Raw genomic sequence first — 17,226 nt, 5'->3', positions numbered from 1 at the left:
GTCAGGCTGAGTGGTCTAAAGTGCTTGATTAAGTGTGTGGAGGTGTTGGTTCAAATCCCACCGTTGAGGTTGCCCGTGGTAATGCTATTCTTCAATACCTGAATCTTATCAGTCGCTCTAGGAGTGTGCAGGGATTCTATATTCATGTGGGGCTATGCAAGAGAAGAAATAAAAAAAACATTTGCGAAGAGGTTGGTTTTCCAATCTACACATGTAGTTCATCGCCTTCACCACTCAGATACCAAGTTCTGTGCTGTTGCGGTGGCAGTCGGCCATCTTACCAATCTTTGAGAAAGTCAAAATCTTGAAGTGCCATAAGAAAGTACTGATTTTTTGGGTTGCTCGATGAGGATGGGATTCTTACCCATGCATGCAGAGCACAATGGATTAGCAGTCCATCGCCTTAACCACTCGGCCACCTCATCCATTGGTATATAAGTGGCAGTTGCCCCCACAAACTGTAGTAGCTGCATGTAAACCCATGATTGAAATCAATGAAAGTTAGGCATAGCAACTGCAGGGCCATGTGTCGATCCCATCGAGACATTTAACAAATGTGTTGTCAGGCTGAGTGGTCTAAAGTGCTTGATTAAGTGTGTGGAGGTGTCGGTTCAAATCCCACCGTTGAGGTTGCCCGTGGTAAAGCTATTCTTCAATACCTGAATCTTATCAGTCGCTCTAGGAGTGTGCAGGGATTCTAATATTCATGTGGGGCTATGCAAGAGAAGAAATAAAAAAACATTTGCGAAGAGGTTGGTTTTCCAATCTACACATGTAGTTCATTGCCTTCACCACTCAGATACCAAGTTCTGTGCTGTTGCAGGTGGCAGTCGGCCATCTTACCAATCTTTGCGAAAGTCAAAATCTTGACAGTGCCATAAAAAAGTACTGATTTTTTGGGTTGCTCGATGAGGATGGGATTCGAACCCATGCATGCAGAGCACAATGGATTAGCAGTCCATCGCCTTAACCACTCGGCCACCTCATCCGTTGGTATACAGGTGGCAGTTGCCCCCACAAACTGTAGTAGCTGCATGTAAACCCATGATTGAAATCAATGAAAGTTAGGCATAGCAACGGCAGGGCCATGTGTCGATCCCATCGAGACATTTAACAAATGTGTTGTCAGGCTGAGTGGTCTAAAGTGCTTGATTAAGTGTGTGGAGGTGTCGGTTCAAATCCCACCGTTGAGGTTGCCCGTGGTAATGCTATTCTTCAATACCTGAATCTTATCAGTCGCTCTAGGAGTGTGCAGGGATTCTAATATTCATGTGGGGCTATGCAAGAGAAGAAATAAAAAAAACATTTGCGAAGAGGTTGGTTTTCCAATCTACACATGTAGTTCATCGCCTTCACCACTCAGATACCAAGTTCTGTGCTGTTGCAGGTGGCAGTCGGCCATCTTACCAATCTTTGCGAAAGTCAAAATCTTGCAGTGCCATAAAAAAGTACTGATTTTTTGGGTTACTCAATGAGGATGGGATTCGAACCCATGCATGCAGAGCACAATGGATTAGCAGTCCATCGCCTTAACCACTCGGCCACCTCATCCGTTGGTATACAAGTGGCAGTTGCCCCCACAAACTGTAGTAGCTGCATGTAAACCCATGATTGAAATCAATGAAAGTTAGGCATAGCAACGGCAGGGCCATGTGTCGATCCCATCGAGACATTTAACAAATGTGTTGTCAGGCTGAGTGGTCTAAAGTGCTTGATTAAGTGTGTGGAGGTGTCGGTTCAAATCCCACCGTTGAGGTTGCCCGTGGTAAAGCTATTCTTCAATACCTGAATCTTATCAGTCGCTCTAGGAGTGTACAGGGATTCTATATTCATGTGGGGCTATGCAAGAGAAGAAATAAAAAAAACATTTGCGAAGAGGTTGGTTTTCCAATCTACACATGTAGTTCATCGCCTTCACCACTCAGATACCAAGTTCTGTGCTGTTGCGGTGGCAGTCGGCCATCTTACCAATCTTTGCGAAAGTCAAAATCTTGAAGTGCCATAAAAAAGTACTGATTTTTTGGGTTGCTCGATGAGGATGGGATTCAAACCCATGCATGCAGAGCACAATGGATTAGCAGTCCATCGCCTTAACCACTCGGCCACCTCATCCATTGGTAATACAGTGGCAGTTAGCCCCCACAAACTGTAGTATGCTGCATGTAAACCCATGATTGAAATCATGAAAGTTAGGCATAGCAACGGCAGGGCCATGTGTCGATCCCATCGAGACATTTAACAAATGTGTTGTCAGGCTGAGTGGTCTAAAGTGCTTGATTAAGTGTGTGGAGGTGTCGGTTCAAATCCCACCGTTGAGGTTGCCCTTGGTAAAGCTATTCTTCAATACATGAATCATATCAGTCGCTCTAGGAGTGTGCAGGGATTCTAATATTCATGTGGGGCTATGCAAGAGAAGAAATAAAAAAAACATTTGCGAAGAGGTTGGTTTTCCAATCTACACATGTAGTTCATCGCCTTCACCACTCAGATACCCAGTCCTCTTCTGGCTGTGCCGGGTGGATATTATAACCTGTCTGGGCTAGGGGGCAGTATTGAGAATTTTGGAAAAATATGTTCCCATTTTTAACTGCCTCCTACACCAACTCAGAAGCTAGAATATGCATATTATTGTTCAGGTTTGGATAGAAAACACTCTGAATTTTCTAAAACTGTTTGAATGGTGTCTGTGAGTATAACAGAACTCCTATGGCAGGCAAAAACCTGACAAGGTTTCAAGCAGGAAGTACCCTGTCTGACAAGGAGTCGTGCGTCTTACCTCTTTTTATTGAAAAGTAAGGATCTTAGCTGTAACGTGACAATTCCCAGGGCTCCGATAGGCTCTCAGAGCCCGGGAAATACCTGAAGGTTTACGAGGGAGCCTCAGGCTGAAACATATTATCGCCTTTTGTAAGTGGATGCTGAGAGGACCTTTGAATGATGCGCGTGCATGAGTCGCTTCTGAGGAGAAATTTTATTCGGCTGTTTAGGCTCAATGCATACTCCCGGTCGGAATATTATCACTTCTCTACGACATAAATGGCATAAAAATTGGTTTTAAACAGCGGTTGACATGCTTCGAAGTACGGTAATGGAATATTTAGACATTTTTGACAAGCCAACGCGCCATGCGCGGGACCGTGAAAAAGCATTCTAGAACTCACGAACAAAACGTCGCTGTTTGGATATAACGATGGATTATTTGGGACCAAACCAACATTTGTTATTGAAGTAGAAGTCCTGGCAGTGTATTCTGATGAAGAACAAGCAAGGTAAGAACATTTTTCTTATAGGAAATTTGATTTTGGTGGAGGCTGACCTGGGTGGGTATCTATATAGCTAGCCCTGTAATGCCGGGCTATGTACTTAGATTATTGCAAAATATGCTTCATCCGAAAAGCTATTTTAAAATCGGACATATCGAGTGCATAGAGGGGTAATGTATCTATAATTCTTAAAATAATTGTTATGCTTTTTGTGAACGTTTATCGTGAGTAATTTAGCAAACTGTTAGTAAATTCCCCGGAAGTTTGCGGTGGTTATGCTTTTTCTGAACGTCACATGCTAATGTAAAAAGCTGGTTTTTGATATAAATATGAACTTGATTGAACAGACATGCATGTATTGTATAACACAATGTCCTAGGTGTGTCATCTGATGAAGATCATCAAAGGTTAGTGCTGCATTTAGCTGTGGTTTGGGTTTATGTGACATGATATGCTAGCTTGAAAAATGGGTGTCAGATTTTTTCTGGCTGGGCACTGCTGACATAATCTAATGTTTTGCTTTCGTTGTAAAGCCTTTTTGAAATCGGACAGTGGGGTTAGATTAACGAGATTCTTGTCTTTAAATAGCTGTGAAATAGTCATATGTTTGAGAAATTGAAGTTATAGTATTTCTAACGATTCAAAAATCGCGCCACTGGAATATCAGTAGCTGTTACGTAGGTAGGACGAAATCGTCCCACATACCCCAGACAGGATAACAGAACATGGTAGGTTAACAAAGGGTGTTGTCAGGCTGAGTGGTCTAAAGTGCTTGATTAAGTGTGTGGAGGTGTCGGTTCAAATCCCACCGTTGAGGTTGCCGGTGGTAAGGCTATTCTTCATACCTGAATCTTATCAGTCGCCGCTAGGAGTGTGCAGGGATCTATATTCATGTGGGGCTATGCAAGAGAAGAAATAAAAAAAACATTTGCGATGAGGGTGGTTATCCAATCTACCCACGCAGTTCATCGCCTTCACCACTCAGATACCAAGTTCTGTGCTGTTGCGGTGGCAGTCAGCCATCTTACCAATCTTTGCGAAAGTCAAAATCTTGCAGTGCCATAAAAAAGTACTGATTTTTTGGGTTGCTCGATGAGGATGGGATTCCAACCCATGCATGCAGAGCACAATGGATTAGCAGTCCATCGCCTTAACCACTCGGCCACCTCATCAAGTGGTATACAGGTGGCAGTTGCCCCCACAAACTGTAGTAAATGCATGTAAACCCATGATTGAAATCAATGGAAGTTAGGCATAGCAACGGCAGGGCCATGTGTCGATCCCATCGAGACATTTAACAAATGTGTTGTCAGGCTGAGTGGTCTAAAGTGCTTGATTAAGTGTGTGGAGGTGTCGGTTCAAATCCCACCGTTGAGGTTGCCCGTGGTAAAGCTATTCTTCAATACCTGAATCTTATCAGTCGCTCTAGGAGTGTGCAGGGATTCCTAATTCATGTGGGGCTATGCAAGAGAAGAAATAAAAAAAACATTTGCGAAGAGGTTGGTTTTCCAATCTACACATGTAGTTCATCGCCTTCACCACTCAGATACCAAGTTCTGTGCTGTTGCAGGTGGCAGTCGGCCATCTTACCAATCTTTGCGAAAGTCAAAATCTTGAAGTGCCATAAAAAAGTACTGATTTTTTGGGTTGCTCGATGAGGATGGGATTCAAACCCATGCATGCAGAGCACAATGGATTAGCAGTCCATCGCCTTAACCACTCGGCCACCTCATCCGATTGGTACATAAGTGGCAGTTGCCCCCACAAACTGTAGTAGCTGCATGTAAACCCATGATTGAAATCAATGAAAGTTAGGCATAGCAACGGCAGGGCCATGTGTCGATCCCATCGAGACATTTAACAAATGTGTTGTCAGGCTGAGTGGTCTAAAGTGCTTGATTAAGTGTGTGGAGGTGTCGGTTCAAATCCCACCGTTGAGGTTGCCCGTGGTAAAGCTATTCTTCAATACCTGAATCTTATCAGTCGCTCTCGGAGTGTGCAGGGATTCTAATATTCATGTGGGGCTATGCAAGAGAATAAATAAAAAAAACATTTGCGAAGAGGTTGGTTATCCAATCTACACATGTAGTTCATCGCCTTCACCACTCAGATACCAAGTTCTGTGCTGTGGCAGTCGACCATCTTACCAATCTTTGCGAAAGTCAAAATCTTACAGTGCCATAAAAAAGTACTGATTTTTTGGGTTGCTCGATGACGATAGGATTCGAAAACCATGCATGCAGAGCACAATGGATTAGCAGTCCATCGCCTTAACCACTCGGCCACCTCATCCGATGGTATACGAGTGGCAGTTGCCCCCACAAACTGTAGTAGCTGCATGTAAACCCATGATTGAAATCAATGAAAGTTAGGCATAGCAACGGCAGGGCCATGTGTCGATCCCATCGAGACATTTAACAAATGTGTTGTCAGGCTGAGTGGTCTAAAGTGCTTGATTAAGTGTGTGGAGGTGTCGGTTCAAATCCCACCGTTGAGGTTGCCCGTGGTAAAGCTATTCTTCAATACCTGAATCTTATCAGTCGCTCTAGGAGTGTGCAGGGATCCTAATATTCATGTGGGGCTATGCAAGAGAAGAAATAAAAAAACATTTGCGAAGAGGTTGGTTTTCCAATCTACACATGTAGTTCATCGCCTTCACCACTCAGATACCAAGTTCTGTGCTGTTGCGGTGGCAGTCGGCCATCTTACCAATCTTTGCGAAAGTCAAAATCTTGAAGTGCCATAAAAAAGTACTGATTTTTTGGGTTGCTCGATGAGGATGGGATTCGAACCCATGCATGCAGAGCACAATGGATTAGCAGTCCATCGCCTTAACCACTCGGCCACCTCATCCGATGGTATATGAGTGGCAGTTGCCCCCACAAACTGTAGTAGCTGCATGTAAACCCATGATTGAAATCAATGAAAGTTAGGCATAGCAACTGCAGGGCCATGTGTCGATCCCATCGAGACATTTAACAAATGTGTTGTCAGGCTGAGTGGTCTAAAGTGCTTGATTAAGTGTGTGGAGGTGTCGGTTCAAATCCCACCGTTGAGGTTGCCCGTGGTAAAGCTATTCTTCAATACCTGAATCTTATCAGTCGCTCTAGGAGTGTGCAGGGATTCAATATTCATGTGGGGCTATGCAAGAGAAGAAATAAAAAAAACACTTCCGAAGAGGTTGGTTTTCCAATCTACACATGTAGTTCATCGCCTTCACCACTCAGATACCAAGTTCTGTGCTGTTGCGGTGGCAGTCACCCATCTTACCAATCTTTGCGAAAGTCAAAATCTTGCAGTGCCATAAAAAAGTACTGATTTTTTGGGTTGCTCGATGAGGATGGGATTCGAACCCATGCATGCAGAGCACAATGGATTAGCAGTCCATCGCCTTAACCACTCGGCCACCTCATCCGATTGGTATACAGTGGCAGTTGCCCCCACAAACTGTAGTAGCTGCATGTAAACCCATGATTGAAATCAATGAAAGTTAGGCATAGCAACTGCAGGGCCATGTGTCGATCCCATCGAGACATTTAACAAATGTGTTGTCAGGCTGAGTGGTCTAAAGTGCTTGATTAAGTGTGTGGAGGTGTCGGTTCAAATCCCACCGTTGAGGTTGCCCGTGGTAATGCTATTCTTCAATACCTGAATCTTATCAGTCGCTCTAGGAGTGTGCAGGGATTCAATATTCATGTGGGGCCATGCAAGAGAAGAAATAAAAAAACATTTGCGAAGAGGTTGGTTTTCCAATCTACACATGTAGTTCATCGCCTTCACCACTCAGATACCAAGTTCTGTGCTGTTGCGGTGGCAGTCGGCCATCTTACCAATCTTTGCGAAAGTCAAAATCTTGCAGTGCCATAAAAAAGTACTGATTTTTTGGGTTGCTCGATGAGGATGGGATTCGAACCCATGCATGCAGAGCACAATGGATTAGCAGTCCATCGCCTTAACCACTCGGCCACCTCATCCGTTGGTATACAGTGGCAGTTGCCCCCACAAACTGTAGTAGCTGCATGTAAACCCATGATTGAAATCAATGAAAGTTAGGCATAGCAACGGCAGGGCCATGTGTCGATCCCATCGAGACATTTAACAAATGTGTTGTCAGGCTGAGTGGTCTAAAGTGCTTGATTAAGTGTGTGGAGGTGTCGGTTCAAATCCCACCGTTGAGGTTGCCCGTGGTAATGCTATTCTTCAATACCTGAATCTTATCAGTCGCTCTAGGAGTGTGCAGGGATCCTAATATTCATGTGGGGCTATGCAAGAGAAGAAATAAAAAAACATTTGCGAAGAGGTTGGTTTTCCAATCTACACATGTAGTTCATCGCCTTCACCACTCAGATACCAAGTTCTGTGCTGTTGCAGGTGGCAGTCGGCCATCTTACCAATCTTTGCGAAAGTCAAAATCTTGACAGTGCCATAAAAAAGTACAGATTTTTTGGGTTGCTCGATGACGATAGGATTCGAAACCCATGCATGCAGAGCACAATGGATTAGCAGTCCATCGCCTTAACCACTCGGCCACCTCATCCGATTGGTATACGAGTGGCAGTTGCCCCCACAAACTGTAGTAGCTGCATGTAAACCCATGATTGAAATCAATGAAAGTTAGGCATAGCAACGGCAGGGCCATGTGTCGATCCCATCGAGACATTTAACAAATGTGTTGTCAGGCTGAGTGGTCTAACGTGCTTGATTAAGTGTGTGGAGGTGTCGGTTCAAATCCCACCGTTGAGGTTGCCCGTGGTAAAGCTATTCTTCAATACCTGAATCTTATCAGTCGCTCTAGGAGTGTGCAGGGATTCATAATTCATGTGGGGCTATGCAAGAGAAGAAATAAAAAAACATTTGCGAAGAGGTTGGTTTTCCAATCTACACATGTAGTTCATCGCCTTCACCACTCAGATACCAAGTTCTGTGCTGTTGCAGGTGGCAGTCGGCCATCTTACCAATCTTTGCGAAAGTCAAAATCTTGCAGTGCCATAAAAAAGTACTGATTTTTTGGGTTGCTCGATGAGGATGGGATTCGAACCCATGCATGCAGAGCACAATGGATTAGCAGTCCATCGCCTTAACCACTCGGCCACCTCATCCATTGGTATACAGAGTGGCAGTTGCCCCCACAAACTGTAGTAGCTGCATGTAAACCCATGATTGAAATCAATGAAAGTTAGGCATAGCAACGGCAGGGCCATGTGTCGATCCCATCGAGACATTTAACAACTGTGTTGTCAGGCTGAGTGGTCTAAAGTGCTTGATTAAGTGTGTGGAGGTGTCGGTTCAAATCCCACCGTTGAGGTTGCCCGTGGTAAAGCTATTCTTCAATACCTGAAACTTATCAGTCGCTCTCGGAGTGTGCAGGGATCCAATATTCATGTGGGGCTATGCAAGAGAAGAAATAAAAAAACATTTGCGAAGAGGTTGGTTTTCCAATCTACACATGTAGTTCCTTGCCTTCACCACTCAGATACCAAGTTCTGTGCTGTTGCGGTGGCAGTCGGCCATCTTACCAATCTTTGCGAAAGTCAAAATCTTGAAGTGCCATAAAAAAGTACTGATTTTTTGGGTTGCTCGATGAGGATGGGATTCGAACCCATGCATGCAGAGCACAATGGATTAGCAGTCCATCGCCTTAACCACTCGGCCACCTCATCCATTGGTATACAAGTGGCAGTTGCCCCCACAAACTGTAGTAGCTGCATGTAAACCCATGATTGAAATCAATGAAAGTTAGGCATAGCAACGGCAGGGCCATGTGTCGATCCCATCGAGACATTTAACAAATGTGTTGTCAGGCTGAGTGGTCTAAAGTGCTTGATTAAGTGTGTGGAGGTGTCGGTTCAAATCCCACCGTTGAGGTTGCCCGTGGTAATGCTATTCTTCAATACCTGAATCTTATCAGTCGCTCTAGGAGTGTGCAGGGATTCTATATTCATGTGGGGCTATGCAAGAGAAGAAATAAAAAAACATTTGCGAAGAGGTTGGTTTTCCAATCTACACATGTAGTTCATCGCCTTCACCACTCAGATACCAAGTTCTGTGCTGTTGCGGTGGCAGTCGGCCATCTTACCAATCTTTGCGAAAGTCAAAATCTTGCAGTGCCATAAAAAAGTACAGATTTTTTGGGTTGCTCGATGAGGATGGGATTCGAACCCATGCATGCAGAGCACAATGGATTAGCAGTCCATCGCCTTAACCACTCGGCCACCTCATCCGTTGGCATAGAGTGACAGTTGCCCCCACAAACTGTAGTAGCTGCATGTAAACCCATGATTGAAATCAATGAAAGTTAGGCATAGCAACGGCAGGGCCATGTGTCGATCCCATCGAGACATTTAACAAATGTGTTGTCAGGCTGAGTGGTCTAAAGTGCTTGATTAAGTGTGTGGAGGTGTCGGTTCAAATCCCACCGTTGAGGTTGCCCGTGGTAAAGCTATTCTTCAATACCTGAATCTTATCAGTCGCTCTAGGAGTGTGCAGGGATTCAATATTCATGTGGGGCTATGCAAGAGAAGAAATAAAAAAACATTTGCGAAGAGGTTGGTTTTCCAATCTACACATGTAGTTCATCGCCTTCACCACTCAGATACCAAGTTCTGTGCTGTTGCGGTGGCAGTCGGCCATCTTACCAATCTTTGCGAAAGTCAAAATCTTACAGTGCCATAAAAAAGTACTGATTTTTTGGGTTGCTCGATGAGGATGGGATTCGAACCCATGCATGCAGAGCACAATGGATTAGCAGTCCATCGCCTTAACCACTCGGCCACCTCATCCGGTGGTATACGAGTGGCAGTTGCCCCCACAAACTGTAGTAGCTGCATGTAAACCCATGATTGAAATCAATGAAAGTTAGGCATAGCAACGGCAGGGCCATGTGTCGATCCCATCGAGACATTTAACAAATGTGTTGTCAGGCTGAGTGGTCTAAAGTGCTTGATTAAGTGTGTGGAGGTGTCGGTTCAAATCCCACCGTTGAGGTTGCCCGTGGTAAAGCTATTCTTCAATACCTGAATCTTATCAGTCGCTCTAGGAGTGTGCAGGGATTCAATATTCATGTGGGGCTATGCAAGAGAAGAAATAAAAAAAACATTTGCGAAGAGGTTGGTTTTCCAATCTACACATGTAGTTCATCGCCTTCACCACTCAGATACCAAGTTCTGTGCTGTTGCGGTGGCAGTCGGCCATCTTACCAATCTTTGCGAAAGTCAAAATCTTGCAGTGCCATAAAAAAGTACTGATTTTTTGGGTTGCTCGATGAGGATGGGATTCGAACCCATGCATGCAGAGCACAATGGATTAGCAGTCCATCGCCTTAACCACTCGGCCACCTCATCCATTGGTATACAGTGGCAGTTGCCCCCACAAACTGTAGTAGCTGCATGTAAACCCATGATTGAAATCAATGAAAGTTAGGCATAGCAACGGCAGGGCCATGTGTCGATCCCATCGAGACATTTAACAAATGTGTTGTCAGGCTGAGTGGTCTAAAGTGCTTGATTAAGTGTGTGGAGGTGTCGGTTCAAATCCCACCGTTGAGGTTGCCCGTGGTAAAGCTATTCTTCAATACCTGAATCTTATCAGTCGCTCTAGGAGTGTGCAGGGATTCTAATATTCATGTGGGGCTATGCAAGAGAAGAAATAAAAAAAACATTTGCGAAGAGGTTGGTTTTCCAATCTACACATGTAGTTCATCGCCTTCACCACTCAGATACCAAGTTCTGTGCTGTTGCAGGTGGCAGTCGGCCATCTTACCAATCTTTGCGAAAGTCAAAATCTTGCAGTGCCATAAAAAATACTGATTTTTTGGGTTGCTCGATGAGGATGGGATTCGAACCCATGCATGCAGAGCACAATGGATTAGCAGTCCATCGCCTTAACCACTCGGCCACCTCTTCCTTTGGTATACAGGTGGCAGAAACCCCACAAACTGTAGTAGCTGCATGTAAACCCATGATTGAAATCAATGAAAGTTAGGCATAGCAACGGCAGGGCCATGTGTCGATCCCATCGAGACATTTAACAAATGTGTTGTCAGGCTGAGTGGTCTAAAGTGCTTGATTAAGTGTGTGGAGGTGTCGGTTCAAATCCCACCGTTGAGGTTGCCCGTGGTAAAGCTATTCTTCAATACCTGAATCTTATCAGTCGCTCTAGGAGTGTGCAGGGATTCTAATATTCATGTGGGGCTATGCAAGAGAAGAAATAAAAAAACATTTGCGAAGAGGTTGGTTTTCCAATCTACACATGTAGTTCATCGCCTTCACCACTCAGATACCAAGTTCTGTGCTGTTGCAGGTGGCAGTCGGCCATCTTACCAATCTTTGCGAAAGTCAAAATCTTGACAGTGCCATAAAAAAGTACTGATTTTTTGGGTTGCTCGATGAGGATGGGATTCGAACCCATGCATGCAGAGCACAATGGATTAGCAGTCCATCGCCTTAACCACTCGGCCACCTCATCCGATTGGTATACGAGTGGCAGTTGCCCCCACAAACTGTAGTAGCTGCATGTAAACCCATGATTGAAATCAATGAAAGTTAGGCATAGCAACGGCAGGGCCATGTGTCGATCCCATCGAGACATTTAACAAATGTGTTGTCAGGCTGAGTGGTCTAAAGTGCTTGATTAAGTGTGTGGAGGTGTCGGTTCAAATCCCACCGTTGAGGTTGCCCGTGGTAAAGCTATTCTTCAATACCTGAATCTTATCAGTCGCTCTAGGAGTGTGCAGGGATTCTAATATTCATGTGGGGCTATGCAAGAGAAGAAATAAAAAAAACATTTGCGAAGAGGTTGGTTTTCCAATCTACACATGTAGTTCATCGCCTTAACCACTCAGATACCAAGTTCTGTGCTGTTGCGACGGCAGTCGGCCATCTTACCAATCTTTGCGAAAGTCAAGATCTTGCAGTGCCTTAAGAAAGTAAAGATTTTTAGGGTTGCTCGATGAGGATGGGATTCGAACCCATGCATGCAGAGCACAAGGGATTAGCAGTCCATCACCTTAACCACTCGGCCACCTCATCCATTGTTATAGAGTGGCAGTTGCCCCCACAAACTGTAGTAGCTGCATGTAAACCCATGATTGAAATCAATGAAAGTTAGGCATAGCAATGGCAGGGCCATGTGTCGATCCCATCGAGACATTTAACAAATGTGTTGTCAGGCTGAGTGGTCTAAAGTGCTTGATTAAGTGTGTGGAGGTGTCGGTTCAAATCCCACCGTTGAGGTTGCCCGTGGTAAAGCTATTCTTCAATACCTGAATCTTATCAGTCGCTCTAGGAGTGTGCAGGGATTCCTAATTCATGTGGGGCTATGCAAGAGAAGAAATAAAAAAAACATTTGCGAAGAGGTTGGTTTTCCAATCTACACATGTAGTTCATCGCCTTCACCACTCAGATACCAAGTTCTGTGCTGTTGCAGGTGGCAGTCGGCCATCTTACCAATCTTTGCGAAAGTCAAAATCTTGCAGTGCCATAAAAAAGTACAGATTTTTTGGGTTGCTCGATGAGGATGGGATTCGAACCCATGCATGCAGAGCACAATGGATTAGCAGTCCATCGCCTTAACCACTCGGCCACCTCATCCGTTGGTATACGAGTGGCAGTTGCCCCCACAAACTGTAGTAGCTGCATGTAAACCCATGATTGAAATCAATGAAAGTTAGGCATAGCAACGGCAGGGCCATGTGTCGATCCCATCGAGACATTTAACAAATGTGTTGTCAGGCTGAGTGGTCTAAAGTGCTTGATTAAGTGTGTGGAGGTGTCGGTTCAAATCCCACCGTTGAGGTTGCCCGTGGTAATGCTATTCTTCAATACCTGAATCTTATCAGTCGCTCTAGGAGTGTGCAGGGATTCAAAATTCATGTGGGGCTATGCAAGAGAAGAAATAAAAAAACATTTGCGAAGAGGTTGGTTTTCCAATCTACACATGTAGTTCATCGCCTTCACCACTCAGATACCAAGTTCTGTGCTGTTGCAGTGGCAGTCGGCCATCTTACCAATCTTTGCGAAAGTCAAAATCTTACAGTGCCATAAAAAAGTACTGATTTTTTGGGTTGCTCGATGAGGATGGGATTCGAAACCCATGCATGCAGAGCACAATGGATTAGCAGTCCATCGCCTTAACCACTCGGCCACCTCATCCGTTGGTATACGAGTGGCAGTTGCCCCCACAAACTGTAGTAGCTGCATGTAAACCCATGATTGAAATCAATGAAAGTTAGGCATAGCAACGGCAGGGCCATGTGTCGATCCCATCGAGACATTTAACAAATGTGTTGTCAGGCTGAGTGGTCTAAAGTGCTTGATTAAGTGTGTGGAGGTGTCGGTTCAAATCCCACCGTTGAGGTTGCCCTTGGTAAAGCTATTCTTCAATACCTGAATCTTATCAGTCGCTCTAGGAGTGTGCAGGGATTCAATATTCATGTGGGGCCATGCAAGAGAAGAAATAAAAAAACATTTGCGAAGAGGTTGGTTTTCCAATCTACACATGTAGTTCATCGCCTTCACCACTCAGATACCAAGTTCTGTGCTGTTGCGGTGGCAGTCGGCCATCTTACCAATCTTTGCGAAAGTCAAAATCTTGCAGTGCCATAAAAAAGTAACAATTTTTTGGGTTGCTCGATGAGGATGGGATTCAAACCCATGCATGCAGAGCACAATGGATTAGCAGTCCATCGCCTTAACCACTCGGCCACCTCATCCGTTGGTATATGAGTGGCAGTTGCCCCCACAAACTGTAGTAGCTGCATGTAAACCCATGATTGAAATCAATGAAAGTTAGGCATAGCAACGGCAGGGCCATGTGTCGATCCCATCGAGACATTTAACAAATGTGTTGTCAGGCTGAGTGGTCTAAAGTGCTTGATTAAGTGTGTGGAGGTGTCGGTTCAAATCCCACCGTTGAGGTTGCCCTTGGTAAGCTATTCTTCAATACATGAATCGTATCAGTCGCTCTAGGAGTGTGCAGGGATTCAATATTCATGTGGGGCCATGCAAGAGAAGAAATAAAAAAACATTTGCGAAGAGGTTGGTTTTCCAATCTACACATGTAGTTCATCGCCTTCACCACTCAGATACCAAGTTCTGTGCTGTTGCGGTGGCAGTCGGCCATCTTACCAATCTTTGCGAAAGTCAAAATCTTGCAGTGCCATAAGAAAGTACTGATTTTTTGGGTTGCTCGATGAGGATGGGATTCGAACCCATGCATGCAGAGCACAATGGATTAGCAGTCCATCGCCTTAACCACTCGGCCACCTCATCCATTGGTATACAAGTGGCAGTTGCCCCCACAAACTGTAGTGCTGCATGTAAACCCATGATTGAAATCAATGAAAGTTAGGCATAGCAACGGCAGGGCCATGTGTCGATCCCATCGAGACATTTAACAAATGTGTTGTCAGGCTGAGTGGTCTAAAGTGCTTGATTAAGTGTGTGGAGGTGTCGGTTCAAATCCCACCGTTGAGGTTGCCCGTGGTAAAGCTATTCTTCAATACCTGAATCTTATCAGTCGCTCTAGGAGTGTGCAGGGATTCCTAATTCATGTGGGGCTATGCAAGAGAAGAAATAAAAAAACATTTGCGAAGAGGTTGGTTTTCCAATCTACACATGTAGTTCATCGCCTTCACCACTCAGATACCAAGTTCTGTGCTGTTGCGGTGGCAGTCGGCCATCTTACCAATCTTTGCGAAAGTCAAAATCTTGCAGTGCCATAAAAAAGTACAGATTTTTTGGGTTGCTCGATGAGGATGGGATTCGAAACCCATGCATGCAGAGCACAATGGATTAGCAGTCCATCGCCTTAACCACTCGGCCACCTCATCCGTTGGTATAGAGTGGCAGTTGCCCCCACAAACTGTAGTAGCTGCATGTAAACCCATGATTGAAATCAATGAAAGTTAGGCATAGCAACGGCAGGGCCATGTGTCGATCCCATCGAGACATTTAACAAATGTGTTGTCAGGCTGAGTGGTCTAAAGTGCTTGATTAAGTGTGTGGAGGTGTCGGTTCAAATCCCACCGTTGAGGTTGCCCTTGGTAAAGCTATTCTTCAATACATGAATCTTATCAGTCGCTCTAGGAGTGTGCAGGGATTCAATATTCATGTGGGGCTATGCAAGAGAAGAAATAAAAAAACATTTGCGAAGAGGTTGGTTTTCCAATCTACACATGTAGTTCATCGCCTTCACCACTCAGATACCAAGTTCTGTGCTGTTGCGGTGGCAGTCGGCCATCTTACCAATCTTTGCGAAAGTCAAAATCTTGCAGTGCCATAAAAAAGTACTGATTTTTTGGGTTGCTCGATGAGGATGGGATTCAAACCCATGCATGCAGAGCACAATGGATTAGCAGTCCATCGCCTTAACCACTCGGCCACCTCATCCGTTGGTATACGAGTGGCAGTTGCCCCCACAAACTGTAGTAGCTGCATGTAAACCCATGATTGAAATCAATGAAAGTTAGGCATAGCAACGGCAGGGCCATGTGTCGATCCCATCGAGACATTTAACAAATGTGTTGTCAGGCTGAGTGGTCTAAAGTGCTTGATTAAGTGTGTGGAGGTGTCGGTTCAAATCCCACCGTTGAGGTTGCCCGTGGTAAAGCTATTCTTCAATACCTGAATCTTATCAGTCGCTCTCGGAGTGTGCAGGGATCCTATATTCATGTGGGGCTATGCAAGAGAAGAAATAAAAAAACATTTGCGAAGAGGTTGGTTTTCCAATCTACACATGTAGTTCATCGCCTTCACCACTCAGATACCAAGTTCTGTGCTGTTGCGGTGGCAGTCGGCCATCTTACCAATCTTTGCGAAAGTCAAAATCTTGCAGTGCCATAAAAAAGTACTGATTTTTTGGGTTGCTCGATGAGGATGGGATTCGAACCCATGCATGCAGAGCACAATGGATTAGCAGTCCATCGCCTTAACCACTCGGCCACCTCATCCGTTGGTATAGAGTGGCAGTTGCCCCCACAAACTGTAGTAGCTGCATGTAAACCCATGATTGAAATCAATGAAAGTTAGGCATAGCAACGGCAGGGCCATGTGTCGATCCCATCGAGACATTTAACAAATGTGTTGTCAGGCTGAGTGGTCTAAAGTGCTTGATTAAGTGTGTGGAGGTGTCGGTTCAAATCCCACCGTTGAGGTTGCCCGTGGTAAAGCTATTCTTCAATACCTGAATCTTATCAGTCGCTCTAGGAGTGTGCAGGGATTCTATATTCATGTGGGGCTATGCAAGAGAAGAAATAAAAAAACATTTGCGAAGAGGTTGGTTTTCCAATCTACACATGTAGTTCATCGCCTTCACCACTCAGATACCAAGTTCTGTGCTGTTGCGGTGGCAGTCGGCCATCTTACCAATCTTTGCGAAAGTCAAAATCTTGCAGTGCCATAAAAAAGTACTGATTTTTTGGGTTGCTCGATGAGGATGGGATTCGAACCCATGCATGCAGAGCACAATGGATTAGCAGTCCATCGCCTTAACCACTCGGCCACCTCATCCGTTGGTATACAAGTGGCAGTTGCCCCCACAAACTGTAGTAGCTGCATGTAAACCCATGATTGAAATCAATGAAAGTTAGGCATAGCAACGGCAGGGCCATGTGTCGATCCCATCGAGACATTTAACAAATGTGTTGTCAGGCTGAGTGGTCTAAAGTGCTTGATTAAGTGTGTGGAGGTGTCGGTTCAAATCCCACCGTTGAGGTTGCCCGTGGTAAAGCTATTCTTCAATACCTGAATCTTATCAGTCGCTCTAGGAGTGTGCAGGGATTCTAATATTCATGTGGGGCTATGCAAGAGAAGAAATAAAAAAACATTTGCGAAGAGGTTGGTTTTCCAATCTACACATGTAGTTCATCGCCTTCACCACTCAGATACCAAGTTCTGTGCTGTTGCAGGTGGCAGTCGGCCATCTTACCAATCTTTGCGAAAGTCAAAATCTTGCAGTGCCATAAAAA

At 44.8% G+C, this 17,226-nt stretch overlaps 26 non-coding genes across 26 annotated transcripts; all 26 read right to left on the bottom strand.

The window, feature by feature from the left end:
- Positions 1-343: 343 nt before the first annotated feature.
- On the bottom strand, positions 344-425 carry trnas-gcu (transfer RNA serine (anticodon GCU)). Its single transcript has one exon. It is a non-coding gene; the product is annotated as a tRNA-Ser (tRNA).
- Positions 426-906: 481 nt separating this feature from the next.
- On the bottom strand, positions 907-988 carry trnas-gcu (transfer RNA serine (anticodon GCU)). The gene has a single exon. It is a non-coding gene; the product is annotated as a tRNA-Ser (tRNA).
- Positions 989-1,469: 481 nt separating this feature from the next.
- Positions 1,470-1,551, bottom strand: trnas-gcu (transfer RNA serine (anticodon GCU)). The gene has a single exon. It is a non-coding gene; the product is annotated as a tRNA-Ser (tRNA).
- Positions 1,552-2,030: 479 nt separating this feature from the next.
- trnas-gcu (transfer RNA serine (anticodon GCU)) lies at positions 2,031-2,112 on the bottom strand. Its single transcript has one exon. It is a non-coding gene; the product is annotated as a tRNA-Ser (tRNA).
- A 2,241-nt stretch (positions 2,113-4,353) lies between these two features.
- trnas-gcu (transfer RNA serine (anticodon GCU)) lies at positions 4,354-4,435 on the bottom strand. Its single transcript has one exon. It is a non-coding gene; the product is annotated as a tRNA-Ser (tRNA).
- A 480-nt stretch (positions 4,436-4,915) lies between these two features.
- On the bottom strand, positions 4,916-4,997 carry trnas-gcu (transfer RNA serine (anticodon GCU)). The gene has a single exon. It is a non-coding gene; the product is annotated as a tRNA-Ser (tRNA).
- Positions 4,998-6,034: 1,037 nt separating this feature from the next.
- trnas-gcu (transfer RNA serine (anticodon GCU)) lies at positions 6,035-6,116 on the bottom strand. The gene has a single exon. It is a non-coding gene; the product is annotated as a tRNA-Ser (tRNA).
- A 479-nt stretch (positions 6,117-6,595) lies between these two features.
- trnas-gcu (transfer RNA serine (anticodon GCU)) lies at positions 6,596-6,677 on the bottom strand. Its single transcript has one exon. It is a non-coding gene; the product is annotated as a tRNA-Ser (tRNA).
- A 478-nt stretch (positions 6,678-7,155) lies between these two features.
- On the bottom strand, positions 7,156-7,237 carry trnas-gcu (transfer RNA serine (anticodon GCU)). Its single transcript has one exon. It is a non-coding gene; the product is annotated as a tRNA-Ser (tRNA).
- A 480-nt stretch (positions 7,238-7,717) lies between these two features.
- Positions 7,718-7,800, bottom strand: trnas-gcu (transfer RNA serine (anticodon GCU)). Its single transcript has one exon. It is a non-coding gene; the product is annotated as a tRNA-Ser (tRNA).
- Positions 7,801-8,280: 480 nt separating this feature from the next.
- trnas-gcu (transfer RNA serine (anticodon GCU)) lies at positions 8,281-8,362 on the bottom strand. The gene has a single exon. It is a non-coding gene; the product is annotated as a tRNA-Ser (tRNA).
- A 479-nt stretch (positions 8,363-8,841) lies between these two features.
- Positions 8,842-8,923, bottom strand: trnas-gcu (transfer RNA serine (anticodon GCU)). Its single transcript has one exon. It is a non-coding gene; the product is annotated as a tRNA-Ser (tRNA).
- Positions 8,924-9,401: 478 nt separating this feature from the next.
- trnas-gcu (transfer RNA serine (anticodon GCU)) lies at positions 9,402-9,483 on the bottom strand. Its single transcript has one exon. It is a non-coding gene; the product is annotated as a tRNA-Ser (tRNA).
- Positions 9,484-9,960: 477 nt separating this feature from the next.
- trnas-gcu (transfer RNA serine (anticodon GCU)) lies at positions 9,961-10,042 on the bottom strand. Its single transcript has one exon. It is a non-coding gene; the product is annotated as a tRNA-Ser (tRNA).
- A 479-nt stretch (positions 10,043-10,521) lies between these two features.
- Positions 10,522-10,603, bottom strand: trnas-gcu (transfer RNA serine (anticodon GCU)). Its single transcript has one exon. It is a non-coding gene; the product is annotated as a tRNA-Ser (tRNA).
- A 479-nt stretch (positions 10,604-11,082) lies between these two features.
- trnas-gcu (transfer RNA serine (anticodon GCU)) lies at positions 11,083-11,164 on the bottom strand. Its single transcript has one exon. It is a non-coding gene; the product is annotated as a tRNA-Ser (tRNA).
- A 480-nt stretch (positions 11,165-11,644) lies between these two features.
- Positions 11,645-11,726, bottom strand: trnas-gcu (transfer RNA serine (anticodon GCU)). Its single transcript has one exon. It is a non-coding gene; the product is annotated as a tRNA-Ser (tRNA).
- Positions 11,727-12,207: 481 nt separating this feature from the next.
- On the bottom strand, positions 12,208-12,289 carry trnas-gcu (transfer RNA serine (anticodon GCU)). The gene has a single exon. It is a non-coding gene; the product is annotated as a tRNA-Ser (tRNA).
- Positions 12,290-12,768: 479 nt separating this feature from the next.
- On the bottom strand, positions 12,769-12,850 carry trnas-gcu (transfer RNA serine (anticodon GCU)). The gene has a single exon. It is a non-coding gene; the product is annotated as a tRNA-Ser (tRNA).
- Positions 12,851-13,328: 478 nt separating this feature from the next.
- trnas-gcu (transfer RNA serine (anticodon GCU)) lies at positions 13,329-13,411 on the bottom strand. Its single transcript has one exon. It is a non-coding gene; the product is annotated as a tRNA-Ser (tRNA).
- A 478-nt stretch (positions 13,412-13,889) lies between these two features.
- Positions 13,890-13,971, bottom strand: trnas-gcu (transfer RNA serine (anticodon GCU)). Its single transcript has one exon. It is a non-coding gene; the product is annotated as a tRNA-Ser (tRNA).
- A 477-nt stretch (positions 13,972-14,448) lies between these two features.
- trnas-gcu (transfer RNA serine (anticodon GCU)) lies at positions 14,449-14,530 on the bottom strand. Its single transcript has one exon. It is a non-coding gene; the product is annotated as a tRNA-Ser (tRNA).
- Positions 14,531-15,007: 477 nt separating this feature from the next.
- trnas-gcu (transfer RNA serine (anticodon GCU)) lies at positions 15,008-15,090 on the bottom strand. The gene has a single exon. It is a non-coding gene; the product is annotated as a tRNA-Ser (tRNA).
- Positions 15,091-15,567: 477 nt separating this feature from the next.
- On the bottom strand, positions 15,568-15,649 carry trnas-gcu (transfer RNA serine (anticodon GCU)). The gene has a single exon. It is a non-coding gene; the product is annotated as a tRNA-Ser (tRNA).
- Positions 15,650-16,127: 478 nt separating this feature from the next.
- trnas-gcu (transfer RNA serine (anticodon GCU)) lies at positions 16,128-16,209 on the bottom strand. Its single transcript has one exon. It is a non-coding gene; the product is annotated as a tRNA-Ser (tRNA).
- Positions 16,210-16,686: 477 nt separating this feature from the next.
- Positions 16,687-16,768, bottom strand: trnas-gcu (transfer RNA serine (anticodon GCU)). Its single transcript has one exon. It is a non-coding gene; the product is annotated as a tRNA-Ser (tRNA).
- Positions 16,769-17,226: the final 458 nt, after the last annotated feature.

Source organism: Salmo trutta, chromosome 19 (assembly GCF_901001165.1).
Source record: "Salmo trutta chromosome 19, fSalTru1.1, whole genome shotgun sequence".
In the NCBI taxonomy this organism is placed as follows: Eukaryota; Metazoa; Chordata; class Actinopteri; order Salmoniformes; family Salmonidae; genus Salmo; species Salmo trutta.
Note: the sequence above shows the minus strand (reverse complement) of the source record. Positions and strands in the feature narration are given on the sequence as shown.